The 19418-nt window shown below is 44.9% G+C and overlaps 1 protein-coding gene across 1 annotated transcript in view; it reads left to right on the top strand.

The window, feature by feature from the left end:
• The window catches only part of MOXD1 (monooxygenase DBH like 1), a 778557-nt gene that overhangs the window by 228046 nt on the left and 531093 nt on the right, over positions 1-19418 (top strand). The window lies entirely within an intron of this gene.

The raw sequence follows: 19418 nt of genomic DNA, 5'->3' as shown, positions 1-19418 counted from the left end.
AATGGGAGAGATAAGTCATACAGTGAAAAACTTAATTTAGGTGTTTTTCACTCCCAGGACATGTAAAACTTGAACCCACATGTGCTACTTTTAAATGACAATGCTCCCTGCCCTATGAACCTTTAGGGACTTCCTTAGGGTTGACGTGTATGTATTAAAAAAGAATGTTTAGGCCAGGGAAAAGGTTTATTTTATGAGTTATAAATGGCAGTTAAGAACTGCACTGTAGGCCGCAGTGGCAGGCCTAAGACATGTTTTAAATGGCTGCAATTGGTGGTGGCACAATGAGTGCTGTAGACCCACTAGCAGCATACAGTTTACAGGCCCTGGGTGCATGTAATTTCACTTTACTAGGGACCTACAAGTAAACTACTTGTGCCAATTGAGTATAAGCCACTTCTACCATTTTTAAAGGAGAACGCACAAGCACTTTACCACTGGTTAGCAGCGTAAGGTGCACTAACTTCTAACGCCAGCAAAACTAGATTAGCAAAAATGGAGAAGGAAGGCAAACAGTTTGGGGAAGACCACCTTAAGGCTGACAGGTCTAATGGAGACACATTTGTTTATGGCCAATAACTTTGGCAAATGTAAACACCACCAAGACAAAATTGGTCACATGAAGACCCAAGGTGTTCAGGTTGTGCTTCCTGAGGGTCAAGTGTCAGGGCCATTCTATGCTTGACTTATAGTCCAATGAGATCTTACAAAATCTACAAAGTACTATACAATCGATATATGAAGCCCATCCTATCTGGGGTGATACACAGCAAGGGCCCTGCATGCAACCAGTGACTCTTCCGTCCCGTAGAGGGCTGCCTCATCAGGATGCAATATATAACCAGCCCTGCTTCGTGCCTCCACCCGACTGACTCACCCTGCTCTACTTAATGCCCCCTGACCACAGACCTAGCCCTAGCCCTTAGATCCAATTGTTATCTCTTAGTTAGTGATCTGACTTTCTGACTGCCCTTACCTACATTATTCCAAATTGCAAGAGGCTATTCACCTTGGAGGCCTGCTGCAGAAATTAGCACAGCTCAGCACGAGATATAAACAATCCCCCCTGGGTTTCCAAGGACCAGTGTGGGCTCACCTGATTCCTTAGGCACTGCAATGCGTTCAAGGCTCAGGTCACTCTCTTGGGGAAAACCCATTGCAGAGTTAACTGTCCTTCAACAAAGAAAAATAAACTCTGCCAGTGGCTCCAGCTGGCTTCTCCAGGATCATTTGTGTTACCACACTGGATGTCACAGAGTGCCTAGCTCTTCCACTCCCAGTTTGACTATTTAAACCTTACTCCCTTTCGAATGGCTGAGGGCAAAAGAGCGTATTATCAGTTCCTTAGGAACAGTGCTCCCCCATCTCTTAAGATTGACTGACCCATGTTCAATGCTGTTTACATAGAACCCTTTTCGACTTCGACCTTCAAAGTTCTTGTTTCAATATTTGCTACTACCACCAAAATTTGCATTCACGGCATCCCCACCTGGGTTGTCTCCCCCGGTTTCCATGCCCTTAGCTGATAGCCCTTCCTGACAGGATCTTTAGCCCAGCTACAGAGGACTGGGCCACCACGTAACTGGCAATGAGGGGGGCAGGTCACACCACTTGCACGTCAACAAACCACTTTGCCCCGTGGGAGCCAGGGCTTGACTCTTCCACATCGAGAATCCCAACTTTAGCAGCAGTCCGAGCCATGACAGTAGGCTGGTGGCCCCCCTTGCCTAATGGGAGAAACCTAGGGGAAAAAAGCCAGGTTCCCTCATGCCATCAAAGCAACTTACACTCTTCTGGTGCACACGTGGAAGTCCAAGAGACTGGGTTCAACTTCCACTCCCTTCCTTCAAATCATTGTGCACTAGCTTTAAGGGGCATGAGGAGCCAGGATTCCCTTGTGGCTCTGGCTTCTTCTCATTCAGGCTGTGACGGGCCACTCTTTGGTCACTCTAAATCTGGCTGAAGGGGATCGGTTGTGGAAAGGCCAGGAGGCAGGGCCTTTGAGTGGTACCAGTCCAGGGAGGTCTGTGAATCAGTCATACGTGGTGAACACGGGTTCCATCTCTGGAGGGCTGACTGCCACATTGCCCCCCTCCTGAATGGGCTAGGGCAACTTGCAACACAAAATGATAAGGGACGAAATGCTGAATATTGTCAAACATTCACTCCAGTCACAGATTTGGACCTAAATCCATCACTTTGTTTGCTCGCTATGCCATTCCAATTTGGACCTAGCCATATGCAAATCAGGCTAAACCCTGATCCCCATGGGAACTGTCAAGCCCGAACTGCCAGGCCTGGTCCTCCCTGGACCTGAACAATCCTCATCAGCCAGGCTAGCTTGAAACCGGTGGCGTCACTCGCCCCAGTCCTTCAAGTGCCGATTTGGTTCTCCCAGATGGAGGAGCCTGCTCCATGGCTGGTCCTTGCTCAAGTGCCTGTGTACTTGGCAATTATGCTGGCCAGGGTACGCGAGGGAAGGGCCAGTCACTGTGCCCTGGGTTCCATTTGGATGGCAGTTGAAGGTTCAGACTCAAACCAGCAGTCACTCAGGCTGCTCTGCCATTAATGATCCTTCTGTTTGTTCAATTACGGAAAACTTGTTACGACTTTTACTTCCTTTAGATAGTCAAGGTTGATCATCTTCTCAGTGCCATGCTAGGTGCATTGCCAACCCTGGTAGAGCTGATACAACAACCTCACTTAACTGTCCTTTTGGTAGTAGCGGCGGGCGGTATGTATAAAGGGCAGTGACCCGCACTTGCTGGTAATTCCTCGTACATGGAAAATAATTGCAATTCCCAATCTCTATCAAGAACAGGTAGATACATGCTGCTGTTTTTAGCATGTGGTGCAAATGGAGCCCTAGAGATCAAAGGATAACACAGACTTTCAAGATTCAAAGATTCAAAAATACTTTATTCGGTTAAAAACAAGATAACCATGAAAGTAGCATGAAAGGTACAATTTACAAGAGGTAGAATGAACTTTTTTTTTAAAAATCACAAAAAAGAAAAGAAAAGCAACAGAATTGAATTCATATATACAATAAAAACGATCAATCTATTTGAATTGATTTACGGCACTTAAAAACTAATTTTAAAAATTCTGCAATTGAGGCAATCATAAAAACAGTTTCCATTTTCTGGCACTCTGTGAATGCTAGGCGGCATCTATATACTTTTAAATCCTTGAGGATAGGGATGATAAGTTTCTTTCGAGGAAGAGTATAAAATTTACAAAAGAATAATATATGTATATCGGATTGTTGGGATACATCATCACATGGACAAAGACATAAATCCTTCGACCAACAATTCATCACGGGGAACGATAATGTCCTAAAGACAATATTCAATCTAAATCGGGTCAAAAGATAACATTCATGATTGGACATGTACAATGAAAGATATGGCTGCAATTTTTCTCCACATAGAATGTCCTGGTGGATAGAAACAGTCTTTTTTCTCGCCTCTTCTATGTGTCTCTTTTCCTTGAGGTACGCCATACACAGATTTTTCAAATCTCTTCTAGGTATATATTCCATTGATTGTGGGTCCTCAAAGTATTGGAGGCAACTTATTTTTTCAAGAAAGTTTCTAACGTAGCCTATCCATTTAAAATCGCTGATATTGTCCAATGCCATAATATCCTCTAAAATAGCCCGATTGACAACACATTCATCATTTGTCCAAACCCTATGCCAAAGGAGGACTGGCTGAATTTTAATGGTATCGGTAACATAAGGTGTTCCCAATTCAGCATGGCATATCATCGTTGCAGTACTTTGGGGTACGGACAGAATGTGGCATAGAAACTTGTTTTCCAAGATCTGAATCGCACTGATGTTTGAATACCCCCATAATCCTGCACCATAGGTAGCTACAGATATACAGGTTGCATTATAAACAGTTAAAATCTCCTTTATGGGTTTTTTACCTAATTTTTTCATAAAGCATTTTAGGGCCATAATAGTCCTAGAAAATAACAAAGATCTAGCATGAATTGCTGTAGTCCATGAGCCACTTTCATGGAACAATATCCCCAGATATGGGAAGGTAGGGGTCCTTTCTAGGGGATTGGAGTTTATAAAGATTGGCTTCACGTGCTTGCTTGTTCTGGACCCACAATACATTGATAAAGTTTTAGAACAATTGATTATCAAATCTAAACCAAGCATAAAAGTGTTAAAGGCTGTAACCAAAGTTTGTAAAGCCATTGGTGTGCGTGCCATCAAAACAGCATCATCAGCGTACATCAGTGCAGGGACAGGCCTACCTCTCACCATAGGCATGTCTCTGCCCTCCTGTACGAGGTGCTTCTCCATTCCATTTATATATAACAAAAATAGAAAGGGGGCTAAGACGCACCCTTGGCGCACACCCCGACCAATCCCAAATTGTCTGCTGCATTCGCCATTATTCCCGTATCTGACACTAGCAGTGGCCCCAGAATAAAGCTCTCTCAGGAAGCATATAATGGCGTTGTCTACCCCCAATTCGGCCATAATTGACCATAGTTTAGTGTGTGACACACAGTCAAAAGCTGATGTTAAATCAACAAAAGTGAGGTATAGACGTTGTTTTTTAACCTTTATATACTTCTGTTGCAAGGTGAAAAGGTTCAAACCTTGCTCTATGGTCCCTAAACCCTTTTGGAACCCAAATTGGAAATCGCTTAACACCCCATTATCCTCCGCCCAGCTTTGCAATTTAACTAAAATCACTCTCCCCAAAATTTTTATAGAAGAGTCCAATAAGGAAATTGGCCTATAGCAAGTACAATTTAGCCTGTCCCCTTTCTTAAAGATTGGGACTATTACCGATGTAAACCAGGTAGGAATTGGGCTATTTACCAGAGCGGCATTGAAGAGCTGAACCAACAGTGGCCCCCATAATTCGATGTTAGCCTTATAGAGGTCGGCTGGAATACCGTCTGGTCCTGCTGCCTTGCCCCCCTTAGTCGCCTTCAAGCTTGCTGTAACTTCAGGAAGGGTTACAATTAAAGTTCTGGATGTATCTAAATTTAACAACCCCGCATCCTGGTCTGTTTCAGGGGTTAATTCCACAACCTTATAAAGGGAGGAAAAATGAGCCACCCACTCATCTTCTGAGATGGCAATTTCCATGCGTGCTTTTTGTTCATGTAAAAGGGGGGTATTAATGACCCTCCAAAAAGCAGCCGGATCCTTTGATTTTGAGGCAGCGCATAGGTTGTCCCAAGCCTCCCTTTTTATCGAGGCCTTCCTGTCCTTCAATGCTGAATTATAGACCTTCCTTGCAATTCTAATTAGGATTACGTCCCGTGGTCTTTTATGAATTGCATGTCTGAGCTTTGTCAAGGCTCTAGTGCACTTCTTATCAAACCATTTCTTATTGGACTTTAGGGAATTTTTCCTTTCAACCCACAAAGCTTCCTTAATTGTACTAGAGATGATATTAAAATGTGTTATTATATCACGGTTCTCTGCGTGTTCATCTAGACAGATCAAGAAACTACTCATGCATTTACTCAATATTTTATGCTGGAAATCATCCGGGACCAGTCTGCTCCATTTAAGGTTGTAGCCATTTTGGGCACCCAACCTCACGTCCTGGACCATTTGGTTCGGACATTCTCTAGTATCGACTACAGCAAATAGGTTCTCCATTATTAATACTTGTGGCAGATGATCACTTAGTGGTAAGTCCATGATGTTTGCTCTGATCAATCTGCTCGCGGAGCTAAGTGTACATAAACTAAAATCAATAATAGATGAGGCACCCCGCCCAACAAAAGTTGGGGCAAATGTCGTTGTATGATGTGCTAACTCATTTGAAAACCCAAAATTAAAATTAAAAATCATCTCATTTAGTGAGTCGCCTAATAGGGTATGTTCAAAATGCGTCAAATTGACATCTTGTTCCAGCATTAAACCACAGATACCCTTTTGGCCCTTTTTGCAGAGAGTGCAATTAAAATCACCCCCCCATAATAACATAACTTCAGCCCTCTTGCTCTTATCAAGTTCGTCTTGCATTTCTGAGGTTAATGTGTCAAGTACGTCCTTAATCATGCTATCTGAACAGTTATTGTAAAAATTAAAAAGAACCACCTTTGGACCCTTCCTTGTATGTATCACTATTTTTTGATAGTAACTAGATCCAGGGGAAAAAGAAATTTTATCGTATACTAGGAGATTAGATATGTATACAATCAACCCCCCCTTGGGTCTCCCGTGTACTCCACCCACCGCCGGGGTAAAGTAAGTTTTGTAGCCATTAAGATGTATCGGCGTGGTGGCCCAAGTTTCTTGAAGGGCTAATATTCCCACGTTGGTAATGGCCTCATCCCAGGTTGGATTGGTAATCTTTTGTTTTAACCCAGCCACGTTCCAAAAGAGCACCTTACAGTAATCTTTTCCTACAGGTGAAATATCTAGGGTATCCCCTAGACTTCTGACCAGGCTCCCTTGTATAGACACATCCCCCACCTGTATTTCTGGGGTTTCCTCAGACCCTAGACAACTTATAGAACCCAAGCCCCCAGGATTGTTAAACAGCCGGACATCTTCCTTGTTCTTAGGGAGTCAGTCCACTGCTTCCAAGCAATCAAACCGGTTATAACACGGAAAAAATGGAGGAAATTGCAGATTGCCTGTCCATTCAGGGTCACAACCTTGTGGATAAAAATAAGGAGGCCTCCCTTTGTGTTTCACAGTGTTCCAACCATCTTCATGCCTCCCATTCCACTGTGTGTTGTGGTAGTTATTATCAAAAGCCTGACCAGTATTACCACCATGGTGTCGTTTGTCCCTGGTCCAGCTCCACCTATTATCCGGTTGTTCACCCTTAGGGTAAAAGTAGGATAGTGACCTAGCCACAATAGACAAACCATAATTTCTTGGGGGCCTCGATGTAATAAATTCTGCGGTGCGAGGATTCTCAAATGTTATCACCACGCAGTCACCGTGTGTCCTTTTTTTAATTATTATTATACCCCACCCAAGGAGCCCTTTCAACCATAAGGATGTTACTTTTAAAGGCTGGTGGGAGAGGGTAATTATCATTTAACCAATGTATTGTTTTATTTACAAGTCCCCCATTATTTTCATTTGATTTACTATCAGGTTGGGGGACTCCAGTAAGGACCACAACATATGGGGAGGCTTCTGGTGGTAGATGTATGTTTCTACGTGTCTCCCTTTTTTCAGCATTAACTTTATCCTTGGGAGTTTGTGTGGGTGGCACTACTTTATCAGCTGTGGTTGAGTTTTTAGATGTTAGTGTGGGTTTTGGGGGTGGATTAGTGGTGGGTTTTGGAGGTGGATTAGTGGTAACATCGCTTTTAGCAGCTATTGGTGGTTTGTTCATAGTTTGTTTATTTTGTGGAACTTTATTGTTCGAGTCGAAGCTAGGGGCACTAATATCTTTATGGATGTTAGTCAGTATTTTTTCCAGACATCGTAGCCTAACCTCTATAGGTTCTAAGAGAGTTTTTAGCATAGCAAAGATATCATTATTATCATTATTAACCATGCTTAGGCTACTACTGTCCTCACCCCCTCCAGCTTGATTGTCAACTACCCCACTTAGTTCCAAGATCCCCTCCAAGCTACTATCCAAGATGGTTTCCTCTGGCAGACTTAGTGTTATACCCACACTTGCCCGGGGCCCACCTGCAGTATCATTAATATTGGAGTGAGCATCTAGGTTGGTGCTCACATTCAACGGAATCGGAACCAACTGAGTTGGGTCATGGGTTTTACTAATCTGGGGGTTTTTCCCTTTTTGAGTGGTCATTTTAATGGGCTTTTGTTTAGGGATTGCCCCCTCCTTCCTCCCCCTTTCAATTAGGGTACTAGCTGTGGTTTCATTCTCGGTTGCAGCCGGGCCATTTTCCAGCAACAAGGAGAGATTTGGGGTTGCCTCCAGACCTTCCTGCGAGGCTGGTAAGTCACAACCCTGGTCCCTATGTACCATTACGAGTGTTTTTGGAGCGGATACATTATTAGGTGTGCAAGCTAGTGCAATATGGCCCAGAGAGGAACGCTTTGCCATAGCTAAGTCTTGAGACACCCTTCTATCCATCAGTATGATCCCTTCATCAATAAGGGCATTTGTGCGTACGATAAAATCATCTAAGGTACCAGTTAGTTTTTTTGCCCCAGCGGCTGCCATGCTTCTGGTCTGTGGATGGTTCATGGCAAGCCCGAAAAATAACCCACTGTACAGCAGGAAATGCTTATGGCCAATATCCAGTACCAATCTCAGTACAACAGGAACTCAGGGGCTCACAATGGTATGTTACAGCAGGATTTAGCCAACTTACAGTTATGCAGTCTTGATGTCCTTTGGCTACTTGCAACCGGGCAGGATGTCTGGCACAGGCCAGGCTCCTCGGGCCTCTGAGGGCCTAAGAGGGCCCGCCCTTTGCCCGGGCTTCGCCCCGGGCGTCCCGCGACGCGGGTCTCCTTCTCCCTTTATCGGGCTGTCGCTGCGCCCTGCGCCCTGCTGGCGCGTTCCGCGTCACTCCGTCGCGCCGCCGCGGTGCCTGCCGGGAGTTGTGGTCCTCCCGGAGCGGCGGCGCCGTTTGCTGTACCCGGTGTGACTCTCGGTGGTGGGCGGCTTCCTTGGCTGGACTGCTGGCGTGGTGTGACTCTCGGCGGTGGCGGCAGGTAAGTAATGGTAGTTCCCCCCGCTTTGCCGGTCTCCTTCTCCCTTTATCGGGCTGTCGCTGCGCCCTGCGCCCTGCTGGCACGTTCCGCGTCACTCCGTCGCGCCGCCGCGGTGCCTGCCGGGAGTTGTGGTCCTCCCGGAGCGGCGGCGCCGTTTGCTGTACCCGGTGTGACTCTCGGTGGTGGGCGGCTTCCTTGGCTGGACTGCTGGCGTGGTGTGACTCTCGGCGGTGGCGGCAGGTAAGTAATGGTAGTTCCCCCCGCTTTGCCGGTCTCCTTCTCCCTTTATCGGGCTGTCGCTGCGCCCTGCGCCCTGCTGGCGCGTTCCGCGTCACTCCGTCGCGCCGCCGCGGTGCCTGCCGGGAGTTGTGGTCCTCCCGGAGCGGCGGCGCCGTTTGCTGTACCCGGTGTGACTCTCGGTGGTGGGCGGCTTCCTTGGCTGGACTGCTGGCGTGGTGTGACTCTCGGCGGTGGCGGCAGGTAAGTAATGGTAGTTCCCCCCGCTTTGCCGGTCTCCTTCTCCCTTTATCGGGCTGTCGCTGCGCCCTGCGCCCTGCTGGCGCGTTCCGCGTCACTCCGTCGCGCCACCGCGGTGCCTGCCGGGAGTTGTGGTCCTCCCGGAGCGGCGGCGCCGTTTGCTGTACCCGGTGTGACTCTCGGTGGTGGGCGGCTTCCTTGGCTGGACTGCTGGCGTGGTGTGACTCTCGGCGGTGGCGGCAGGTAAGTAATGGTAGTTCCCCAATAACACAGACTTGTTATTGCTCGATATCATGCGGCTGAAAGTCACTTGTCCCTTTAAGAAGTTGAACATTGACCAAAGGGGTTCACTTAACTAGTTATCATAGAATAATGTTGTTCATTGTAGCCATTAATTAAATCACTTCACCAAATAAGAATGTCCATGCACCACCACTCACAGAATTGAGAAAGAATTATAAATCAGTCAGGGCTAGATGTAGGTAAATGATATTTACCGATTCATAAATACCGAATTTTACCGATTCGGTATTTATGAATCGGTAAATATGAAGGGGGGAGATGTAGGTATTTCCAGATGTGGAAATACCGAATCGTTAAAATTCGGTATTTACCGATTCGGTAAATACCGAATCGGTATTTCCTATTGATTCCTATGGGCTGTGAAGCCCATAGGAATCAATGGGAAATACCGATTCGGTAATTACCGAATCGGTAAATATCGAATTCCAGCAAGGGTGCAGGGGTGTCACTTTGACACCCTCTGGTACCCCAAAAATAGGCATGTGCGCCATGTGGCACACAGACATGCCCTAAGGGCATGTCTGTCTGTCACATGGCTAGGTGTGCATGCACACATGTGCATGCACACCTGGATTCGGTATTTTAACACCCAATTGGATTGGGTGGTAAAATACCGAATTTGTAGGCCCTTTGGGACTCAGAAGAGTCCCACCTACATCTGAGATTTACCGAATTGGTAAAAATACCGATTCGGTATTTTACAGAATCGGTAAATTTACCGAATCAGTAAATTTACCGATTCTGTAAAAATATGCCCCTACATGCCGATTCTCAAATACCGGTCGGTAACGGCCGAAATCGGCCGTTACTGACCGGTATTTAGGCTCCTACATCTGGCCCCTAGTCCTTTATGTGTCCTGGCCAGGTGAGGTTTGCTGTGTCAAGTCAACTTAAGCTGCAAGTTCCACACCTGATGTTGCCCTTCTGTCAATTCCTTTAACTTTCAGCTTTGCAGCCATACTTCCCCTGGACCCAAAGACTTTGGTTAACCAAAATCTGCTTGGCAGTTCATGGGAATAACGCCCTGGATTGCTAGCCATCATAGTTTATGTTCGGACCTACTACAGTATCTGATCATCTTAGAACCTCTGAGTTTTGTTCTTGATTAATGAAAACATTCTTGGAAAATGCTTGCACTTTGCTTCATCTTTTGCCAGTCCAAGAATTTAATCTCCAGCAGCACAATATGACCGCCCATGTTTGTCCCTCTTAATTGATTTGAAATTCGGAAAACCAACAATATAAAACTGTATTCCTATTTCATTAATCCTAGATGAAGTGTTCAGGTAACTGTCCTGCTTTGAATAATCTAATGATTTCAAAGTAAATGCTCTGTCAAGAGCATCAAGGTTGTAGCCAAGAGGCAAGGGCTGAGACAGGCAGTAATTTGTCTCGCATTAGACTGATAGCTCAATCCCAAGCTCCAACTACTAACTTTTTAACTGCAACAACTTTAATATGCCCTATTGGAGCTGTAATTATTGTAGCTACTGGCACCAGATGTTATCCTCCAATGGATACTCATTAATGGATTTCAAGTATTCTTATTCCAATTACAGAGCCTCACAAGAGTCCTATTGTTTTTGTTGTCTCCACCGCCCCAAGTTGGGAGTGCGTAAATAGTATACCTGCTTCCTTCCTTGGATGTGGTAGCCATTTCTCAGGCTCCCTCCTGAATCAAACTTGACTCCCTTTTCCCATGGTCACAATGGTAGGGAAAGAAAGTACCATGCAAAGTTGATAGGGCAGGCTGTATCCTCTCTGTCACAGGAATGTGTGATTGGCTCGAGGTTATCTAGAGCCACCAAAGCAGTGGGGCAAGGCCAGATTTGTCTTGTTGTGATAGATGAATGATTCTCTGGAAGTCTGCGTTTGTTGTGAGCTATTAGTTCTAGAATTACCACAGTTATCCACGTAACAGATAGCGCAATCAAAAGAACTGTAACTGATTTAATGAGCCATTTGCAGTTTCACTGTACCATCCATATGTGTTTAGACGTTCGTGGCATAATCTTTGAAACAGCATGTTGCCTGCAGGATCAACAAGGTAGCCGCACCTGTTGGACAAGAGGAGGATCCACATTCCTGGCCCTGACATAAGGGAAAGGCAGGCTGTGGTGCAGCCCGAGCGAGATGTAGTGCTTCCGGCATGGGTGGTGGGACGCCACACAAAACAGGCACTCCTAGCTGTTGTGGAATATGTGTTGGGTGGAGAAGGGTAATGATATGGCATGCAGAGATCACACCACCACGCACCATCCGGTACCAGAGCTACCTGATCCCATGTCCTTCCAGTGGTCCGATACTGGTAGGGAGTGAAGCTGCCAGACTGCTTAGCCTTCACCCGGCAGGGCATGGAGGGCCTCTGTGAAAGTCAGACCCTTGAGTCAGACAGATCCAGGCGGGGCGGAAGCTCTCTACTTGACACCATAGCTGAGGTTGAGTACATAGTCCATCCCTAAATGGACCATCAGAGTATGTTGCTGGCAGGACCTCCCCTCAAGCGGTCCACCCTGCATGGTAATGTCTGGTTTATACCCCTGGCTGTTCTCTAGGAAGGCAGGCTTGGAGGAAAAGTCTATCAGAAAGGGCTGGAAAGCAGATGTGGAACCTGGCCCCCGGGGGCAGGACAGCCTGGGTACACGCAGTACTCAGGGAGAACAACCGGATGGCAAGGGGTCCCTAGTACTTTGAGCCTAGTAACCCAGAAAATGATTACATGCTCCAGATTACACAGTAGGCCAGAGAATGGAGGCTCGGGCCTTCCATCCGCAGGCCAGCAGGAGCTCTGACCCAGATCCTGGTCGGAGCTTCTTAACCCATACAAGTAGGAGAGACATCCCCAGGACTGCATGACCCCTTCGAGAGCACTTTGTGACCTGGAGCGCTGGTGAATTAGCCCAGAATTTCCACCTCAGGGACTGCCAGGGCTCTGACCCAGGGCTCAGTCGGAGCTTATTAACCAAAATAGGAAGAGGAGGCATTACCAGCCCTGTCCGAGGCACTTTGAGGCACATCAAGCCAGAGTAAGGAGCCTAGGGCTGGGTTCATCTAACTCTGGGCCAGCCAGAGATCTGATCCGGGACCCAATCACAGTTCTTTAACCCATGCAGGCAGAGGAGGCCTTCTTGGACCTGCAAGAGCCTGTCAGGGCACTTTGAGGCACATCAGTCCGGAGAACCGAGCCCAGGTCCAGGGGCTTCCACCATTTGATCCAGGACCCAGTTGGAGCTTTTTAACCTGGATATGTAGAAGAGGCCCTGGACAACCCTGTTCCATCTCTACGTGACACAGGGGTCCAGAAAAGGGAGGCTGCTAGACCTGGGCTAGCCAGAGCTCCTACTGAGGACCTGGTCAGAGCTTCTCAACCTGGGCAGACAGGGGAGACCTCCCTAGGCCTGCAGGCCCTTGTCCTGGGCACTTCTCAATGTATGGGGCCTACATAATTGAGCAGAGGATGTGGTCTTTCATCCCAGGGGGGCCTGGTCAGAGCTTCTCCACTGCGCCAAGCAGGACCCTATCCTGGACACTTTATGACACAGTGTTCCAGAAAATGGAGCCCAGGGATGGAGTTTTCCAGCCCTGGGACAGTTGAAGCTCTGTCATAAGGCCTGGTGTTAGTGATAAAGGGGGAAAGTTAAGATAATTAATCTGGCCTCCCAGAGCCCTAATTGGGCTTGAAGCTTTAATTGAACCCGCATTGAGAATCAGGTGAAGCAAATTACATTTTTTGTTTAGTTATTTTAAGTCCAAAATGTCACCAGTGACATTGGTATTACACATTTTGCAACACCCATATATTCGTGGTAATTGAGCCCTAATTATAATTTTGCACAGCTCTAGTAACAGGCTAAAAGCTAGTACACAATGATATATGGCAGTATCTTTAAGTGTAAACAGAGCAAAGGGCACGTTGTGTGTCACTCAGCGCCACCTGCGCTACACTAATTGCTATATGACAAATGTACCAGTTAAATGAAATCTGAACAGTTTAAAAGCAAAATATCTTTAATAGGATACAAATTACTATGCACAGACATGTACTCTTATTACCCTTTGGTTGTTAAAGAACACATTCCTTTCATTGTATGAGCTGCTGTAATAGAGCATGATCACAAACTATCCATATCACACAAAAGTAATTTATCAGAAAGTGAATTACAGAGGAGACAGCTGTAAAATGCCAGTGTGAAAATGAATGACCAATCTGTGCAGCCAAGTAAAAATAAAAAATAAACGTTAGATACTTGTTTGATGAACTTAAATTCTGAGACAATAAAAACATAATAAGTTAAATATATTTTTCAGAAACCCATGAATAAAGAACTGATAGGTGCTTTGTCAATAATTTGAATACTAGCATTACAAATCCATACAGATATTAAGATTAACACTGCATATCTCACAGGTGACTAACAGGAGAAGCGCATAAATGCAGTGATGGAGCCTATTGCTCAAACAGTTTGAAAAACGTCAGTGTGTTCTTCCCAGTGGCAGCTGGCACCGATCGGGGGTGGTGAGGCAGCAGGGGCGAGGGTGGGATGTAAAAAAAAAAGAAGAAATAACTTACCTCATCGCCGCCCCCATTCTCGTCCATGTCAGGGCTCTGCCGAACAGGACCAGGAAGCACCCAGGCTCCCCTGATCAATCACAGCGCTGCAATGCATCGTTGTGATTGGTAAGCACCCAGGCTCTCCTGACCAATCACAACGCAGCATTGTGATTGGTTTGAGTGCTGTGGTTCAGCGCTCAGATGGAGCCTGGGGGCCTGCATGGAGAACATGCTAAGTGCGCATGAGTGTTTGGCTGGCCCCAGAGTCCTGGCCAAACAGACATCTCACACTTTGAATGGGCAAACCACTCCTTCCTTGCCATGCTCTGAGAGTAGAGCAGCCCTGCCCGCCCGAAAAGCAGCACAGAAACAGAACATTTTAATAACTTTGAGTGATTATCATTTACTGTTTCCTTTATTTAAACTGCTTAAAAACAGTGGGGCAACGCTGTGGTTCTTCCACAATTTTGAGTTTTTTTACTTCAATTTTACACCAAGGACTGAGGAACTACCTGGGGAACAAAATTGATGTACAATGATCTGGTTGTCGAAGGAAAAGCATAACTTCTTATTATAGCCAGCATTTGACACATTTAAACTTGAAACTGTTCACCGAATAGGTAACCTATTTTCAATTTCTTCTCATTTTAATTCAGAAGACTTAGTTAAGCCAAGAGTTGGCATGGACTTGAAAACAATTCCATAGAAAAACTGATGAACTACTATTCGTATTAATTTAAAACAGACCGGAGTAAATGCATGGAATGGCCTCCTTGGGAGCACAAAGCTAACCCCAATAACCACAAATCACTGGACTAACTACTAACATTATGTTAGGGAGAAGCATGCTACTCGCTGCTAAACACTTTAGGGCCTCATCAAGGGTAAGATCCATATAAATGCAGTTATGTTTAAATTCTGGAAGTTGCTATATTTTCTGTTTTCCTGTCTCCAACGATTGATGCTAATGTTACATTTAATATTGATGTGAGAAGTTCCATGGAGAAGCAAACTCATTAACTGGTACTGTCACAATTGGTCCTTGGGCTGAGATGAATAAACATCTGTGCTCATGGTGGGATATTTACCACCAGTAAAGTATGTTAAACAAATAAGCTGACATACTCCTTGACCTGATCCTGTGGATTTTGTGATAGCATGTGTGCCGTTACAAATCCCACCCATGAGAGGCATGGCAAGGGATTGTCATATTTGGTAATACATTCCTTTGACAAGACATCATCAAAATCTGACCCCACCCTTTGCATTAATATTGTTCTTACTGAAAGCTTCAAGATAATTGTATATTTTGTGAAACTGGTGTTTGTTTGTAAGATATTTTAGAGTGATATATTGATCACTTTTCATCATCCATTGACACAGGAAGTGACATCACTGGTTTTCTGTACAAACTCATATTTAAAAGAAGATGCCATGCAAGAATACTTCATTTCCTATCATCCACCTGCACACGAAGTGACATGACGGTGTTTCCCACCATCCATCCACAAAGGAAGTGACATCACAGGTTTCCGACAAAGCCATATTTAAATTAAGCCAAGCAATAGGACTTTAATACTTGGGTGTGACATCACTGAATTTCCCATCACCCAGCTGCAAGTGAATTGAAATAACTTCCTGCCTTATCTCCACTCTAGTACATTTTTCAGAGCGTCCCATTGCCTAGCTGTCCCCAGTAAACGGTGAACAATGGCAAGGGTATTGACAGTTTGGGCTTGTTAGTTGACAGAAGGCACCTTGGCTAGAACCCATGTTCCACTGAAGCTTACAAGGTAAGATCATACCATATGCCTCCCCCAGCACCCATACTGCCAATCCTCATAATCATATCCAGATCTAGATCACCCAGGCACTCACCTAGCATATGCACCACACATAAATCCAACCTCGTAAACATCCCACTAACTACCAGACACTCTCAAACTACAGAACTCACATTCCAACTCATGCTCATTAACACTCTCTAGTACTCCATGTACCAGACATCAAAGTCCTCATCACATATCACAAGTTTGGCACCCTCTTTATCACAGAAACATGGTTAACCGCAACATCCTCATATATTGTAGGCATTCTTCTTCCCACAATCTACAGCATCCATCATGTGGGAAGAGAGGGTACATTGCTGTATCTATAAGTTCTCCTGGTCCTGCACCCTACGCAAGCAAGTTGCACTCAACACCACGGAACAGTTGACATGCCATTTCCCACTCACATAATCCAGACCTGGATGCCCAGTGTCTACCTCAAAATAGATATAAAAATGATGTGTGGGAAAAGATCAAACTAGTTTCCTGTAGCAAAAATAATCAATTGGTCCTTTCTTCCAAGAGAGTATGCTAGAAGGGGCTTTGTAACAATAGCCAACCTTTCCTGTGCAAGCAATCCCTTAAGTGTAGTGGAACATACTTCCCAGAGGACACACTTAAAAAGGTTTTGTAACAATAGCCTCACTTCATGTACCAGCAATCACTTATGTTTAGTGGAACGTGGCGAAAACACAGTGGCTCTAGATAGCTGTCTGGGAGATGTGCACACAATGCTGCAGCATGTCCTCTGGTTAGTGCGTTCCTCTACATTTAAGTGTTTGCTTGCACAGGAAGGTTTGGCTATCGTTACAAAGCCCCCTCTAGCGTGCTCTCTTGGAAGGAATGACTATAGCCCTTTTAGGCTCTTTTGGTGACACGTAGTGCAGAGCATTATTAGGAGGTTTTCCCCCGCCCGGCTGGGTGGATTCCCCAGTTCGTGGCCTCACAAAAAATTGCGGTATTCTTTATGCCCAAATCCTGATGATGCAGGACTCTGTGGGCCGAAATGCGTCGACCTCATGATTTGGAGTAGTCTGATTGATTAAAAATCTCACGCAAGACTCCCGGATAACACTTTTGGGGCTGTTTGGAGGTTGGAGGTATCCCTCCTCTGTGTGTACTGGACTATCTCCCATATGTATTGCGCGTGTTTTGTTTTTTTGCAACCGTCATTACATTGTATGGGTAGGAAGTTATTAGAAATTATTGATGATTGTTGTGTTTTTGTTATGTTTTGATTATTTTTCTTATTCATTTTCAAATATAAAGTTTTGTTGTGAAAGTCAACCTGGGGTAGGTCTGTGAGTGCTTTAAATTATCAAAATTACAAATCTGGGGACTAGCTAACCACATTTAGGGACAAATTGATTGTTTTTCATACAGGAAACTAGTTTGATCTTTTCCCACACATCATTTTTATGTCTATTTTCATATGTCCTTGACCAGATGTATTGGGGTGATTACGACCAACTCCTGTGGTTTATTCGCAGTGTCTACCTGAAGCACAACACAACTAAGACAGAATTACTGTTATTTGCCAAAACCAAGACAGAAACAGTACAGACCAGGCTCATCCTTGAGGCTTTAAACTCCAACTTTAACCAAATGCCAAGTCACTCACATTTACCCTGGGCACCAACCTCCCCCTCAAAGAAAACACTGCCAAGAAACAAAAAAAGAGCCTGGTACCAGCTCTCTCTGTTATATTCTCTTTGCTGTGTTCTAAGTATCCTTGGCAGCAAGGTTCCTAGGCAACCACAGGCTTCTACTAATGGAATGCAGTTTGTTGGATTCCAGGAGAAAGAGGCGGACTGAGTTGCAGAGAAACTGGCTGCTGGGGGTCGTTGTCCAATACTTAATAAAGCCTCTTCAACAATAATTACTTCTAGCTTTCCTTTTATTTCAGACATGCCACTATGGTCCTCGTGCAAAAGTTCCATCAATCTTATGCTCAGGCCAACAGGTACCACCAACTTGTCGCTCCTTCTCAATATACCTCCTACTACTGAAAACTTTTCCCACACTTCTTTGTATTGTAACATATCATCATCCGATTTCCATCCACCAACTTTTGGCAAAATATCCATAACTTTCTTTAAAGTTGCATTAGCCAAAATAGCTTCTTTACACTCACTCTCTCCTATGGATTGACACACATCAACTACATTAGCCACAGCCCATTCATCCTCATCATTTGAAGTCATTATTTTCATGTTTTTCTACTGGCAGGTGAGATAAACAGACAGCATTTATATTTTGTATCCTTGGCTCGTATTTCAAAGTAAAAGTAAATTCTTGTAACCGATATAACCACTTGGCTATGTGTGGTGTGGCTCTATCCGCCCCTGCCGTGGAAAATATGTCCATAAGGGGTTTATGGTCCGTATGAAGTTCAAATTTAGTGCCCCACATAAAAACATGAAAATGTTGCATGCCCCACCAGCACACTAGTGTTTCCTTCTCTATTGTGGACTATGTCCCTTCTGCACCCTTGAGCATGGATGACGCGGAAGCCACAACTCTTTCCTTTCCCTCATGTATTTGCATCAGCACTGCTCCTATCCCATATCCACTAGCATCTGTTACAATTATGGTTTTGTCCTTGGGATTGAAAGGTTTCAAAGCAGTTTCATCCACTATGACCTCATTTACCTCATCAAAAGCACGTTGACAACCATCTGGCCACTGAAATATTACATTCTTCTTCATCAACTCACGCAACGGATATACTGGGTCTGAGAAATTATGATCAAACTTGGCTTAATATTCAGCTAATCCAGTAAATGACTTTAGTTGGTCTTTATCTTGTGGGGTCGGAGCTTTCTCTAAATCGTCGACCAGATTAAGTTTTGGTTTGATTCCTTCATGGGACAAAGTGTGACCCAAAAAATCTACTTCTGACCAGCAAAATGTGCACTTTAGTAAACTAATGGTAAGCCCAGCTTCTTCTAGTTTGGTAAGCACATTCTTCAAAAGATTATCGTGTTGATGTTTGTCTTTTCCCCAAACCAAAACATCATCTTGGGTATATTGTTTAAAACTCTTTGCATTACCCTTTGGAATATGGCCGAGGCAGAAGCCAATCCAAAAGGCATGCGCATGAATTGAAATGCTCCTTCAGGAGTAACAAAGGATGTCAAATATCTAGATTTTGGTTGTAACAATACCTGATGGTATGCACTGGACAGGTCTAGTGTGGGTAAAAATGTAACATCATCCACGCTGGTTAGCATTTCATTTATACGGGGCAGAGGATGGCCGTCTACCCAAATGCACTTGTTTAAATCCCTCAAATCCACACACATGCGGATGCTGCCCTTGGGTTAACTTGCAATAACTATGGGACTTAACCATTCTGAGGCCTCTATTGGTTCTATGATGCCCTCCTTACACAACCTTTGCAATTCATCCTTCAGGCGTATTCTTGGAGCTAAAGGTTCATTTCGTACTTTATTTACTTTGGGGGTGACCCCTTTTTTGAGGATTATGCAATGCCTGAATTTTTTAAGACATCCCAACTCTTTCTGAAAAGATTGGGAAAGCTCGAAACCCATTTGTTTTCACTTTGTGATTCCGTTAATAACACTTGCAGAGGATGATT

Source organism: Lissotriton helveticus, chromosome 6 (assembly GCF_964261635.1).
Source record: "Lissotriton helveticus chromosome 6, aLisHel1.1, whole genome shotgun sequence".
NCBI lineage: Eukaryota > Metazoa > Chordata > Amphibia > Caudata > Salamandridae > Lissotriton > Lissotriton helveticus.
This window is presented reverse-complemented; position numbering and strand designations above follow the sequence as displayed.